At 45.2% G+C, this 15,956-nt stretch overlaps 1 protein-coding gene across 1 annotated transcript in view; it reads left to right on the forward strand.

The window, feature by feature from the left end:
• Positions 1-4,148: 4,148 nt before the first annotated feature.
• Positions 4,149-15,956, forward strand: part of LOC117890556 (apoptosis-stimulating of p53 protein 2) — a 34,181-nt gene continuing 22,373 nt past the window's right edge. The window contains exon 1 of the mRNA XM_034795488.1: positions 4,149-4,539. The gene's annotated coding sequence lies outside the window, so the exon portion shown is untranslated. The remainder of the gene's footprint in view (positions 4,540-15,956) is intronic.

Below are 15,956 nucleotides of genomic sequence, written 5' to 3' on the forward strand. Positions count from 1 at the left end.
AGTGTGCTTATTATTCACACGAGAAGATTGCACTTGGGGTAAGAGAATCACTGGGGGAAACTCTCTTGAAAACAACAAAATTCCTCTAAAATGAACATAGCAACATTTAGCTTCAGTTAAAGCCTCTAAATGGAAGGAAACTTCATTCCAGTTGCCATCCTTTTTCGCACAGTGCATGAACTCTGACCTATTTCCTTGCAGTAGATATAATTTCTCTTTGACTAAACTATTGCACCACATCATTTCGATTGGTAATTACATAAATGGCCAAACACATTTGGCAAATGCAACAGCAACAGCAAAGGCAGCTCGTGATTTTTGCAGCAACTGCAAAATGCAATTAATCTTTAGTCCCGCCGCAGCCAGCCCAAAAGCTGTCGGAGACCGCAAACAATCTCTCGCTCAATGCAAACATCAAACACACACTCCAACCAACGTTCCCAAACGACGTCATGGGACATGCCAGCAAACGTAACGTAACGCTTTCAAAATATACTTTTTTCTCCTCGGTGACGTTACAATATGTCAAGTTTTATGATGATTGAACGAGCAGCGGGAGAGGAGAGACTGTGAGAGTGCCGGCGTCGGAACAGCGAGAATATTTTAGTCGACTGAGGGAATGCCCAGCACTGGGACTTCATATCTTTATTGAATTTTGCATTATTTTAGTTTTAAATGGAAAATAATGTAAACCAAGGTGCCAAGATAGCATCCCCTGAATTTGGATTAGAAATTATTATTCCTAATGCCACGCTTAAGGGGTATCAAAGGCGCACAAAGAGTGTGCACAAAAAGCTAAATGGAATAAACCATATGGGCCTGAAGGATCCTTGAACAAAGTCAAATACTGTCTGCGATTTGAAGTGTTTTGTGGTTGTCGTTGCTTTTTCTCTTTCTGTGGTTCGTCCTGTATCTAATCATCATTTGTGTGTCGGTTTCTGTTTGGTGTGGCACATTATCATAAGCCATGATTTATTTATAGAAGCAAAACCAGGTGGCGGCACACACACACACACAAGCACACACAGACTGACACACTCATCTGCATACTCATACAAAGATTGGCGTTGTCCTCGCTCAAGTTCGGTTCAGCTGTCAATTGATTTACTTGACCCACATGGGCCCCAGGCCAGGAGCAAAAAAAAAACAACTCCAATTTGGATAGACAGCGGCACACCCACTCACCTTTCACCCCGCCTCTACCCCTGTGCGGCTGGCCGCCTTTTCACCAATCCGATCAATATTTGGCAGATAGCAAAGGGAAACCCCACTGGGGGGTAACGATAACCGCCAAAAAGGTTTCCCTCGCTGACTTAAAGCTCCGTTTCGTTCCGTTTTTTTGTGTTTATTTGTCAAGCGCTAAGCTTTTTGGCCAATTGTTGCTGCCGGCTGAAACAAATTAGGAAAGAAAGCAAGGCGAAAGGACCCTCAGGTGTTGCTCAATTAAAAGGAAATTCATTTGCACGGATTTCAGCGCAAATGAAATTTATGTAAATTTATTTTTGGCAAAACTTTTTAATTAACCCAAAAATGTGCTGGATTGAGAGGCGTACAACTTTTGGTGGCAACTGGCCGGGGGAATCCCCAGCTGCCTCTTTAATCTGTTTAATCTATGCAAATGAAATGCGGACACCTGTCCGTCTAGGAGAGCTGGGAGGGAGTTCTTCAGCTGTCTGCTGCGGTTTTCCTGGTTTCCTTTTGAGTCTGTTTCCACACCGCAAACGCTTAATTACTGCCGAAGGCAGCCCAAGGGCTTAGGCAAAGTATCTGCAGGAAGTAGTTGTACGAAAGGAGCAGGAAAAGCCCCGTATAAGTGTGGTGTTTGAGGAGGAAGCTACACCTAATTCCAATGCTAAGCTAATGATATGCATGAGTTTGTTGGCCCAACTTTCCACACGAAATGAGTGCGAACCAAACAGCGAGGCAGAGAGATGGCTTGAGTTTCAGTTACATTAAAAGTATATGGGATAAGGAATGTGGTTCCTTTGAGCTCTTTAAAGTTGGCTCTCTTTTATATCTTTGATTTTGTGTAGTTGAATTTCTAATATCATCCAAAATTGATTGCAAAATCTTTGGAAATTCTTATCCCAATTAAATCACTTTATCAAACAGGCTGCACCCTTTTATGCACAGCCATCTGTCTATATCCTTTAGCTCTGTCAATTTCTAACGACCCAAACTGAACAAACATCAAGTCTCGGGCATGCGGAATCCCTCCGTGGCCCCACTCGACGCGCGTCGTGGCCCAGAGAGCGAGTGGAAGATAAATTGAGGCTGTAAAAGCAAAACACTTTGCACACAGCCGGGGGGGGAGTGGATGTGGAGTGTGGAAATGGAATGCCAGTGTAAGAGGCCACTTTATCATAAACTCAGACTCAACAGGTTCCTTTCTATCCTACCCCTACGCCTTTCGGGCATCGGGGCATCCCCCTGTCGGGCATCTCCCCTTTCGCGCGGTGTCTGTGCTGCCATAAAAGTTGCTGCGCTCTGATTGAATAAAAATTTCATTAAACGCACATTTTCTAGCAGCTGGAAGGCGTTTGCAGCACGCCCCCTCGGCGAGGACACGCTCTCTTTCCCGCTAAGATCCTGGCATCCCTTGAAGGAGGGGAAGTGGAAGTGGAAGTGGAAGCAGAGGCAGCCCTGCCTTAGGCAGGATTTCGCTTTGTTGCCGTTTATTTTAATTGCCGGCATTAGACGTTCGTTGATAGGCCATAAAAAAGCCGTTGGCTTTTGGTGTGAGCGGAAAAGTCCACAGAGACAAAATGGCGAGACGGATACCCTTCGCCCCCCTTCGGGATCCATAGCCAACGATCAGCCAGAGGTATCGCCAGCTTCGTTTCGGCCTAGGAATTGATTTTGCTTTTGGTTTCTCGCTTTTTTTTTTTCAGCCGCGTCGTCGGCTTCATTTCCGCTTGGTAGCGGTGGGCCCAGGGCGTGGATTAAACAGGGTGCAATCGTGGGGTAGGGGGGCAAGTGTAGGTGGAAAAGCCAGACGTTGCCATTCAGTTTTTGCGGTTGCTTATTCGGTTGTTAAATCGCTTTTATGACGTTTTCTTGGTTGCCGAAAATGTTCGCTCTGCGGTTAACTTTTCCTCCATCGTCCTGCCATCACGTATTCCACCCTTCCTTTCGAATCCCACCCCGTGGAAGTTTGCAGCATTACTCAACCGACTGCGTTAAGCTTTTCGAGTGTTTGGGTAATTTCAGAGATTTATGCAACTTTCTAGAGGCGGAAAAATGAATTAAGCAAGGAGTTGAGCACCCTTGATGCTTAAACCTTGTGGGATTAACCAAACCTACACACAACTTAGCGATTTACCGATTTATATAGCCACATTTCCATACTTAATCTTGATGATAAGCCATGTCGCTACCAAGTCGTATCAAAATTTAGGTACACATTTGAACTTGGCGCCTTTTTACATATTTTATCGAATAGTCGGATTCTCATTCTGACAAAGACTGAGCGGTGTGAAACATTCTACATTACATAACAGCAGCGCCATCTGTTTTCCTTTGGAGCAACAAGTTGAGCTTTCTTGCCCGTACGATAGGTGGCGTCACTTGAGCCATGCGACAAAACTGGAAGAAAAAAAAACATAACACCCCATGCACTCCATGGCATGGGTAGAAATCTAAATGTCATGGCTGCAGTTCGTTTTTATGTGCAAACACATGCACTATGGCAACACTCCACTTCTATTCCCACTGCTACACCCACACACAAAAAAAAACTCGTACAATTGTTGGGTAGCAGCTAATTTCGTCTGGACAGAGCGACGGCAATCGCAAAAGGGAGAATAGATGATGGCGACAGGTAAACAGCGCTCTCAGCTTGCTCTCTCAATCATCAACGCTCTTACGCTCCTCTCCCAACAACTCGCTCAGTTGTTTGCTCTCCGTCTCTCTCTCTCTCTCTGACTACACCAACTACTCTCTTTGGCAGTGGTGCGCGTCACAGGTAAAATTCAAACGGTGCTTGTAACGTATTTCTGGTCGACCGTAGAAGCCTAATTGCGCAGGTGCAAGAGAGACGTCTGCTGCGTGTCGCTGCCAGAAAGAGATCGCTATACAGACGCAATATAAGGAGACAGACGCGATCATGGCCCAAAGCGAAGCCATGGCCAGTCGGCGTCTCAGTTGCTCACGCGGCTTACCTGTCGACCGACGTTTTTTCCCCAAAGAATAATCCGAGTGCGCGCGTTTGTTCCAGGTGTCTGTCTCTGTGTGTGTGTTTGCGTACCGTAGCTCTCTTCTACACGCGCGTTTATCAGTGTGTGTGTGCGTATTCAATTAATTACAAAAGCAAAAAAAGAAGCAGCAGCTCTGGGAATTGAATGAAAGAAAGGCAAAACCCCCGTTGAAAAAGAGTGTATGCAAAATAGTAGTTGCGTGATACAAAAAGGCCATCAAAAGAGGCAGCAACAAAAGAGGGAGCAGAAAGGTGATTAATTCACTTAAAAGTGCAATTAAACAGCAGCAGCGGCTGCGACTACAAGCAGCAAAATCATTGGAGCAGCGCAAGGTGCAGACAAGGTGAGGGCGAACTTGAAGCATTTTTTTGGGAAAATTATACAACAACGAAAATATTTAATGAGCGTGTGTGCATGTGTTCGTGTAGCTCTCTCAGGTGTGTGTGCCTGTGTGTGTATATTTGTGAAAGAAATGCACAACAACTGAAATTGCACTTGAAAACCCATGACAAGAAGAGAAAGAGAAGTTGCGCAGCATAGAAGGTGAAAGAAAGATGAGGCAGAAAATGATGATGACGATAATGGGGAAGAGGTAAAAAAAAATCAGTACAAAACGGTATAAACGTGATTCTTTTTCCACACGCCATTACCCAAGCGACCTCTCCTGCTCCGCTGCCAGCGCCACTGTCTTCAGCTTTGTGGGAATTTTCTTGGGAAGAGAAAGAAGAGCAAGAGGAAGGAGGTGGGGCAGGAGAGGGAGAAGGAGCAGCAGGAGGACTGCCAACCTGGCCTCCAATTTGATGCTGCAACTGTACACGCTGTGCAGCACTCAGTGCTCTAGACTCTCTACCCCGCTCTTCTCTCAGCACTACTCTTCCCGCCCAGCCTCCCTCCTCTTCCATCCTCTCCGACTTCTGCTCTGATCCATTGGCGACATTTTTGGTTTGGAGCGCTGTCTGCCACAGCAATGACAACAACAACAACAGCAACCAGAGCTTGCCTGAAATGAAGCGTGGACTCGATCGGCAGCAGCAGCAGCAGCATAAAAAACGCAAATCTGGCGCAATTGAGCGCGAATGAATGCCAAAACCAGAAAAACAAGCAACAACAACTACCAGTCACAGAGAGAGCGACAGAGAGAGCAATACAACTGCCAAAGAGAGAAACAACAACAACAACAGCCAGAGCGCATAGATTGCCGGCCTCAAGTTACGACGTCGTCGACGATGCTGCCCCAAACTCGGCTTTCGATGCTGCTGATCGTCATCCAACTTCATTATGATGATCGTTATTATGGTCTTTTCACTGAATGAGCCACATTCCGGTTTAGTTTAGCATTTCAACAATCCCGAACACACAAAAGCATCCCCAAAAACCCACACACAGACGACAGCCAAACTCTCCCCAGTGGTCATTCCCCACTCCACTTATCCATTCTCCACTCCCATTCCCCCTTCCCGCACACTCCATTTCCAATTGAAAAGCCAGTCAGCAACTGTCTGTCCCTCCACTTCACTCCGCCTTCCCAGCTCTAACGATCGCGCTTAAACATGTTCGGTCCCCCCCACCAGCACTACCCGCCCTTCCTTCAACCTTGCTGTAAAAAAAGCAACACGGCAAGTTTTTGTTGCTGTAAATGCAAGCCTGTGACGTTGCCGTTGTTGTTGTTGTTGTTGTTGTTGGTGCCTGCCTGCATTCCAGCGTTCGCTGCTGCTGCTGCTTCGGTTTGCGTTGGCAGCCAGCACCTGGAATGCACCCATAGTCAGCCTCTCTAGCTCTCTCTCGCTCTCCAGTTCTCTCTCTTTGCTTTTATGTTGGTTTTGTTTGTTTAGAAATTCCAAGAGAGGGACATAACGAAATCGAAAAGTGTGAAAAGTGAAGCCACCAAAAGCGGACAAACGACGAACTTTGAGCTCAGCCTGAAAGAGTGTATGGCTTTGTGTGTTTGTGAGTGTGCGGTTCTCCTTTCCCTTTACTTAAGCCTGCTGCTATCTTTTTCGCTCTCCCTCTATCTCTGTCCTTCTCGATGGCGCTTGGACCACCGAAAAAATGCAGGAGCATGACTGCGGGGGGAAACCTGCACGTTTTTTACATGTAATGTGAGGTCAGTAACACTTTTGTTTCAAACATTTATCACTCTCCGTTTTGGGCGAGTGAGTGCGTGTGCACCGTTTATGACGTCAAAAGCGGCGCTTGGAAAGAGAAAAAGAGTGAGAGAGAGAACGAGATGGAGGCACGTTTAATGAACTCTCGAGTTGATGGACAGGCAATTTGCTCGAATTGTTCGGGCTTTGAGAGAAAGAAATGAGTGGGGCTCAAATCATGCACGTGTGGAACGAAAACCCACATTTGGGCCTAGAAATTCTTGAGTGAAAATTATCTTCAAAAGCAATCAGACTTAGGAATGTTTGAATTAGACTCTTCCTATAGATATTGAAATTCTTCTCTTAGTTTGTCATACAAACATAAACAGAATAATTGCCTCCCCCAGTTTCAATCAAAACATCTGCATCTGCATCTGATGTTGAGGCCTGAACATTTCGTGGAACTACAAATGTCACAGTGGAAAACCCAACTAAAACGGAACGCTGTTGTGTGCGAGGCGTGGCACGTGCAACCGCCCACAATTTGAATGTTTGAAACATTGCTTTAGCCGGCCACCAGACGCGAGTGTTGACAAACCAAACCTTTTTTTTTTAATTTTTTCTGAAATTGTTTTGCATTTCACTGAAGCGGCACCGAAAAAGATGACGAGATACTGCGTGACAGATAGGGCGGGCTAGAGGGAACTTGTTTTCCTCATATTCAAACGAAGCGTACGAGATTTTATTTAACGCGGCATGTCCACAAGAGAGAGCGAGAGAGGAAGCAAGAGGAAGTGGGAAAGTTAAGGGGCGACTCCTGAGTGCAGCGGGGCATGTGGAGACAGCTGTGGGCACAAACAAGCTGCGTGTTTACACATATTTTTGCCTGTCGTTCGGTGCCTTTTTGTTTGTTTTTTTTTTGGCCACAACGAAATGAATTGAGTTTGGGCCTGGCCCACAACTAGTTGCTAGTTGGAGCACACAAGCCCAGACACACGTGCAGACAACCGCACCCAGAGCACCCAAACCGCTGCCCTCCGGAGCCCCTGAGACCGCCTCTCGGCTACAGCCCACAGCCCACCCCTAAAAACAAGCTCCTCTCAGCCGACACTCCCCATGTGGGAGACAGACTATTGTCCACGCAAGCATTTTACAAAAATAAAAGAAGTCTCGAATTTCTGTTTGTTTCATACCCAGAGGGAGTGGGGCGCTACCACTCTGCATATTCAGTCCTTCAGCCTCGACTCACCACAGTTCAAAGGAGAGTACAATTCTCATCCAAATGCTATCTAAATTGTAGAACTACAGTTGCCATAAAGGAAAGGATGTGAAGGGTATCAAAGGCGTCTATTCCCGAAACCTAGCGCCCTAGCCTTAACTTCGTGTTTGAGTTGACAACTTTTGTGGGGCGTCGTTGGAGTGGGGCTGGTTGAGGTTTGCGGGGTAATGGCAGGTCATGCATACATATGTAAGTACAATCATTACGCGGGACTCGGCTAGATATACGAGTGTACGTACATATGGCTGCTTTCCTCTCGTATATCTTGCCCAAACAGTGGATCCATTTCCCGCATTTTGCGGCTCCCTGGTTGTCATGCAACCCAAACCTCCTCCAGGCCCACCCATGTGTGTACGTGTGTTCAGTGGGGTGAGTTGAAGGCTAAAGGCTGGTTGGAACGCAACCGTTTGGTTTTTATGTCTTTTGTAAAATTTTTATTTAATTTCTGAATCGTTTTTTTTTCATCCATGAAAAGTTTAATATTTGTTTTTCATGCTTGCGATTTGCATAATTTGCACAAACACACATATACACACACACCCACACTTGCTCAGCGAGTCACACACACAGACGCACACAGAATCATGACCTCCATTTGTGCCTAGCCTGTACCTGTGGGCAGAGCGAACAAGAGAACAAGAGAATGAGCGAAAGAGAAAGAATGCTCTGCTCGCATGCGATATATTTTATGAATGCAAATCCCTGTTCATTCGGATTTGGTTTACTTACTTGCCCCCCAAACCTGCTTCTCGTCCTCAACAGCCCCATCCTCCGGCTCATCGGCACCCTTATTCACTTTCACCTTCTTTGTGCTCTCTTCTCTGGTTCATCCTCTGCCTTGTACACACAGAGCCACACAGCAAAACAGTTGCTGGCTGGCTGCAGTTTCCATCTCCACCTACACACACGTGGGGGCAGTCGAAGCGTTTTTCGCCCCGCTTTAGTTCGCTTTTTATTCATTCACATCGCAGTTCTATTCATGCGCTTCTCCTTCTGAATAGGAATTGAAGGAGAGAGAAGCGGCTGAAGGTGTACCCTGTATTGCTTGAAATGGGAATTACAAATATAAAAGTTGTATAAACATTTCATAAGGATTTCTTCGGATTTTTATTACTTTAAATACTCTTGAATACTTTGAAAGAAGTAGGATTAATGAATGTCTTACAGGAAAATAATATTATTAGAACATTTTATTCGAATTCAGAATATTTATTTAAACACATTTTAAGATGACCTGAAGAAGGATCTTTCCTACCCGCCCCTCCATAATCCTACAGGGTATTCATAAAATTAGAGCACCACAAAACTGAAACTGAACTGAATATTTATTATTATTATGTCTTTGCCATTTCATACGGCCCGTCCCGCACCGCTCACATGGCCCCTCTGTGGCTATGCTGCTCTCTGTCTCTCACTCTTCTACCCTTCCTCATTTACCTGTCTGCCTCCCTCCCTGGCCATCAGCATCTCCCACTTTCAGTGCCCCTTCCGCCGGCGTCATGCCCTCATTCTCCACGAAAATTGTTCCACCTTTGCTTTCTGTGCTTTTTGTTCGTCTTTTCCCTTTTATTTATTTTTATTGTGTGGCGCGCGGCTTAAATGCGCTTTGCAGATATTTTATGCCTTCCTTCCAAGAGGGGATTCAAAAAACGCGAAAGGCAGGAAGGCGGAGGAAGATGTGGTCCAAATATGTTTATTTGACACACACATATCCCAACTCCTCCCGCGCCCCCAGCTGCAGTCGGTCCGCCTCTAGCCATGCAAATCTCTCCCTCTCTCACTTTTCCCTCTACGGCTGCTCCATTATTTGTTTGCGTTGTAGAATCAAAGTTCTGTTGTTGTTGGATTATCCAGTGACACGGCTTACCCACACGCTTACAAAAGAGTTTTGGCTTGCTGCCACGCCTACTTTTTTTTATTTTCTGCGGCACCCGCCCCCTCAGGGCTGCCTTTGGCGGGAAATTCATTTTAGCCCCTGACAAAGCAATTTTAGTTGTTTTTTCCGCAATTGTGTTGGGGTTTGTGTGTGTAGTGTGATTTTTGTTTGGCCTGAAATGTTTCCTCTTTATTGACTTTTGGCATTTTTGCCATTTTTATTATTATTTCACTCCATTTTTTGCTGAACCTTTCAACCTTCTCTAGTTTTATTCTATATTTTACATTTGTGCGTTTGGCAGTAAATGAAGTGATATAAAAGTGTCCATGAACTTTGCCAAACTATACGATTGTTTTACCAAACAGCTAGGGAAACTCTTCAGCAAGAGGGAGCCTCTCTTTTATCTTTCAATCCTTCTCAAGTCTCTCCTTCGCTGGTGTAGGAGTTTGCAACTTTTCTTATATGTTCTTGCTAAAGTTCAGTCGATTAGTTGCGCACAAAAGAAAAACCTTAAAGCAAGGAATAAAAGTATCAGGATTGCATCTCATGAAACGAAATGAGTTACGCAGATTTAAAGCACTTGGTTAATCTGCAAGCCCATAAATGTAATCCTTATTTGAATCCTTTTAATCATAAATTAAACAGATTTGCGTAGGTGTTTTATATGTGTTAATAAAACGCGTGTGGACTTTAATGACTCTTTAATACACAACCCATGAAAATGCCACACAATGCCCCTTTGGCAATTGGACAGTGCCCTTCACTTGCCCCCCTCATATGTACATATAGTAATTCTCTGTTCATTGAATCGTGATTGCGCATCGTGATCAATTATTGAGTACGCAATTTAAATATCATTAAAATTAAATTGTAATTTAATATTAAAATCCTCCCAATGGACAAACAAAGTGAGCGAAAGAGAGAGGGAAGTATAATGACCATGGACAGCGGAAGGAAAGGACATTAAATCCGTTTAGGTTCTGCCTGTGTGTCTCTGTCCCCCCAACCTCCCTGTCTAGAGAGTGCGTTCAGTGATGTTCACATATGATAACATACACACACAGTATGTCCGACCTAAAGCCCTAAAACTCAATTCCCAACCAACCTTTGACCCTGCCCACCACTCTGCCCGCCCTGGCACCCACTGGTGGCTAATCTGTGCCTGTGCGTCTGCTGTGCACGGTGATGATATGCAAGCGGAATCCTCTTCTGGAAAATTGCCTCCAAAATCCTTCACGCTTCATCAATTCCCATTGTTGTTTTCCCATTGTGTGTGTGTGTGGGTGTGTGACTGCCTCTCTTGCTCTCCTTCTCGCTTCTACATTGAATTGCAAATATTTATGCGTGTGTGACGGGGAGAGAGCAAAGTGGTAGCCCAGCCCACGACGGAAGTGCCACACACAGCCAACCCGCTCGGAATTCCCTCACTCTCCTCTTTCTCCGCGTACTTAAGCGAATTGCGTATTTATGTGTGTAATCGCAACTCATCATTCCTAGGGGTACGGGGCAAGCAGGGGATTGCCTGGTAGTTTTGCGGGTGGCGGGTGCGGGTGGTGTATGTGTGTGTTTGTGACAGGAAGGGGGCAGTGGCAGGTAGGGGAAGGATATATACAACGGGGCTTATTCGTTATGGACTGATGGATTTCCGTCTGTTACCTTTTCGCATTACGAAAATGTCGCTCGAGGTTTACTCCCCCCCTCCGACCACTCTGACTAGCGCCCCGTTAGCACCACCTCTTGCACTTAAACGTCGCTGCCGTCTATATCTGTCGTGTCAGAAGTGGCTGCGATTTATTTTGGCAGCCATTTACATATTTTATTGTCAGCTAATGTTGGGATTGTAGGTGCGTCATGCCTATGGAGTGGGATAGGTGTGGGCTGCGAGGACAGGGGGTGGCATATTGAGGTGGGTCTACATCAAGGCTACGTCTACTTATCTCCTTGACTATTTCTAGTGTGCGTCATTTAGCGACAAGCCCATTAGAGAGGATCACAACTCACTGTTGAATCCAGAGCAGAAATTAAGCTGGGAATCACAGAGTGGAGTGGAATCCATTACAGAAAGACGAGAAATTGTTAGGCGAAAGAACAGGCTAAACTATACTTAAAAGATAAAGTGTGCACAAAACTAAGGAATCATCCCTTTGAAAGCTTTAATTCGAATGCATTTTTGTTGCATTTTAATTGAATTTGAACCAAGAAAATATTACAATATTTTCTCTGGCTAAAGTTGCCACAAATAACACATGTTCACTCGTATTCTGTGTTATTTTGTGGCCGGAATGACCATCGTGCTGCACACACATACCACACAGATCAGATTGTTTTCCCGGCTCTCGAGGGAAATTCGTACAACTAAAATTTGGCATCATTTTGCCATTAACAACTTTGGCAGAATTTAATTTCATTTGGCAAACAATTTTTGCATAATTATTTGCAGATTGCCGGCAAAATTTCTGGGCTTACAATCATCATTCCATCAACCCATCATCCCCGCCCCATTATGGCGAACCCAACCCCTTATGCCGTCCCTCCAAGTACATAAAAAGTTTCCCAAAAAAAAAGAATATAAACACATTTTTTTGCTGCTTTTGTTTTTGTTTAATTAAATTGAAAATGTTTTTCGCTGGATTTTCTGTGGCAGCGAAATGAGCATAGCACCGAATGATGATGGGCTTCCCAATGGGCTTCTCCTCCAGCCCCGATGACAGGCCTGGCAGATGCGGAAAGCGGCTGTAGTTTTCCTCCCAGACATCAACGCATTGTTGGGTGTTTTTTTAATAAAGCAAATCGACTCCGGAGTAATTGAACAAATTGCCACAAAATTTGCGCTAAAGAAAAGCTGGCTGGCAGCATGGAAAAGTCTTTACAAGTTCTGGGGCGCGTTGAAACAGAAAAGCGTTGCGTAAGGAGGTGGTGCTGATGCGGGTGCGGGTGCGGGTGCGAGTGCGGGAGGGGTTAGGCCACTTATTGATGACCTTCTCCGAGGTAAGCCAAGCGTTGCGTATACGCCGTGATGAGCAGAAAGAAGGGCATGGCGGTTGTTCTGAGCGTATGGCTCATTCAATCATGCGTTGATTCATTGACAAGGCTGTCAATGGGCATATTGATTTATGACCCCGTCTGACACTTCATCCCCGCCCCCCTTCCACACCTCTTGGAGCGGTGGCGAAAGAACCCATTCAGAATGTCAGTCTGCCATAATTTGCAGGACGACTGGCAGCTACCCACCCAGCCAAAGTGCTTAGCACAAATCGTTTTCACTTTCGACATAATTACCAATCCATATGGAAGAGTGTGGCTTGCCGCATGCCCCCCGCCACTACCCCACCCCGACCTTGTGTTGTATTAACCGCCCGCTCAACACGCAAATAATTGAGATGTGGCCCCACAGAATGAACCGCAGAGCGACGTTCGGATTGTTGTTTGTCCAAGCGTAAAGCAACAGATAACCAGATACCAGATACAGATGCCAGCTACAAATACTAGATACAGATACAGATACCAGCCACAGAGATAAGTATCAGCTGCAGATACAGATACGTTGCCAAGTAGCATGTACACCATGTGGGAATGTTTTATCGGTAGAGCGCAGAGAACGTGCTTTTGCGTGTGGCTACCCCAACAAGTACGAACGTTCCCCAGTTGCAACTTGGCAAAATCAAACACAAAAGAGTTTCCCCCACGCCCTGTGCTGCCACTGGCATGGCACCCATTAATTCCATCAAATCGACACACATAAATAATCATCTACTGCCCGGAATTAACAAAAAGAACAAGTTAAACAGCAGCTGCCTTTCGTACTCTGTTAATTCTAGAGCAGCGCGTCTTTAATGGCATACCTCTGTGAAGCACTTGCAGATCCTTTGGCATTGATTAGGCTTGGGCAGTCTCATAGCCCAAGAAGGGGTTGGCCGGAGCTGCACCACCGCTCAATTTGTGAAACGGAGATATACCCAACATTAACCGGTTTCACACAAAAAAAGCGGAAGAGCTGCGTTCCAGCAATGGAGCTTCCACAAATGTGCATTCATAATGGTAACATTGGAGCCACACAAAGTTGCATTGCTCACTGATTTTATTACTGCCCTGTGAGTCTACGAGCTTCTCTCTTCTCTCCCTCTCCACTTGATTCACAAAACGGGAAAGATGCTTGGCCCCAGAAGCTTTTATACTTAGGACATGTTAAAGGAATACCAAAATTAACCACTAGCATGCTAAAAGAATAAAAGCGACTGGGTCCTAGCTCTGGTTCAGAGCTCAATGGTAACACTGAATATTTGATTAGTTCTACTTGTTCCTCTGTCATCATTGTTTGCCTGTGGCACGTCTTGAAAACTCTGAGTTTAATTTGATACTGATGTCCTGCCAACATTTGACCCCATGTATTTATACTCAATTGCTGTACAGCGGAATGGGTACACTTACTGCTTATATCCTTTTGTTTGCTATTGGGCCTATGCATTCTCATTTATGGCTGCCCAAGCGTTCAATAAGTTGATCGAAAATTTGGTCAAAGTGCAGCTTAAGACCTAACCTCGCTGGGGCTGTGAACGGGCTGCATATTGCTGCCTCCGTGCGATAAGACAAACAACATACTCGTTGAGGCGAAGAGGCTCTTCGGAAACCATTAGTTTGTAGCCTGCAGGTGTTAATTTCACGCTCCTGTTGAACATTACGATACGAACACTCTCACTCTCGTATGCAGCTTCACTTCCCCAAGGGCATGCATGTGCATTGCAGGGTTGTGGGTGGTGGACACACATCCTGCTGGCGTTTTGCTGGTAATATCCAAAACGCACAAAACAGCAACCAGAGACAACAATAAACTAAACAAAAGTGCTCTTCACACAGCGGGGAAAACATTTTGCAATTCAATTTTGGCCAGACTTGGATATGCAACATTAATTCCAATTCAAATTGCATTCCGTTGGTCACATTTTTGATTAATTTATGTGTGCAAAAACGTGAGACGATGCCACGGAAGTGGCAATTTGATATGCTGCGCCTGACATTCCACTCCCCCGCCGCGACCCGTTTCGAGTGTCGCAAAAGAGTGGAAAAGTTGCAAAAGGCAATGGAAAAATGAAAATGAAACTGAAACCGAAACTGCAAACCCACAAAACAAATAAAATGCACGAATAATAAACACCGCAACGCGTCGCTCGGGTAGATTTCTCCGCCCCCAAACGCCCCCACATCCCACAAGCAATCGGATCGGAAATGGTTTATTGGCGAGTGAGTCCCCAATCCTGTGACAAATAATTAAAACAATTGTAAATTGCAAATTTAATGAGAATTTCCATTGGTTTTCGACCCCACCCAACCCCACGGACACACCCGTTCCGTTGCTTGTGGAGTAAATATTATCCTGGGGATTTACATGCGAGATATCTGTGAGTACATCATGATGGAAGGACGAGTTGATCAGCAGGCGACTACGGCAGCGAATTGTTTTCATCAATCCATTCATTCCATTGAAATCTGTTGCAGCTGCCTCTCTCCTCTCTCAACCACAATGCCTGCCACCACGAACATTGCCATTCGAATTATTAAGGTAAATATTTGCGCAGACTTTTGTGTGTATGTGTGTGTGTGTGTGTGTTGGGTTCTTCATAATTATTCATAATTATTGTGTATTTGACTTTTGGTCTATGCAAATTAGCTGCTTAATTCCGTAAATATACATATTTTGATGCATTTATTTATCTATGAATTAAACACATTTTAAACGACTCGTTGCTGGGGCATGTGCCCTGAACAAATGGCATGTGTGGGTGCTACCTGCCATATTGGTGCCAATTTGAACGTGATGCTGCCACCATCCATGAAAATATATGTAGATACATATATCTGTTTATATGCATTTCCATTTTATATCCGAAAGTTGTGTGAGAATTTTGATTTTTGTGCATTTGACACGTTTGGCACGGCCACGTTCTGTTCATGGCGCTGTTAGTGGCAAGTCGAGCAGCAGCAGCAGAGAGAGAGAGAGAGAGAGAGTGAGAGAGGGGGGGGGGAGGAGGAAAGGTGTGTTGCCAAAAAAAAAGGTGTATGTATTGTGGCATGCTGGATACAAGAGGGATGCCGAACCGTTTGGAGCTGTCATCAAACATGCAAACTGCATTCGAGTAAATTGCCAAGTGAATGGAATGCCTCTGCCGCTGCCGCTGCCTCAGCCTCTATCTCGTCAACCCACTCTGTGGCGCTGAAGTATTTGCCTCACAAACTCAGTCGCTGAGCGGCAAAGAGACCAACAACAAAAAATCAATCAATAGACTGAAGTTTAACTGTTGGAGAAAGAGAGAGATTAGATTGCATCCCAGGCGATGCAGGCGTTGCTTTTGCGAAAAAGTTTACAAATCATCAAGCAAAAGGATACTCCAAGGAGCAACAACATGCGGGTATATGGACATGTAATAAAATCAGGATATCAAGCCATGAGGGCTATGGGGATTTCGATCTTTTGTCGGCTGCTTGCTGCTGGCCACTTGACATTTAAGAGCTTCCTCCTCAGATTT

The sequence above is a fragment of the Drosophila subobscura genome, chromosome E, assembly GCF_008121235.1.
Source record: "Drosophila subobscura isolate 14011-0131.10 chromosome E, UCBerk_Dsub_1.0, whole genome shotgun sequence".
NCBI classification, from domain to species: domain Eukaryota; kingdom Metazoa; phylum Arthropoda; class Insecta; order Diptera; family Drosophilidae; genus Drosophila; species Drosophila subobscura.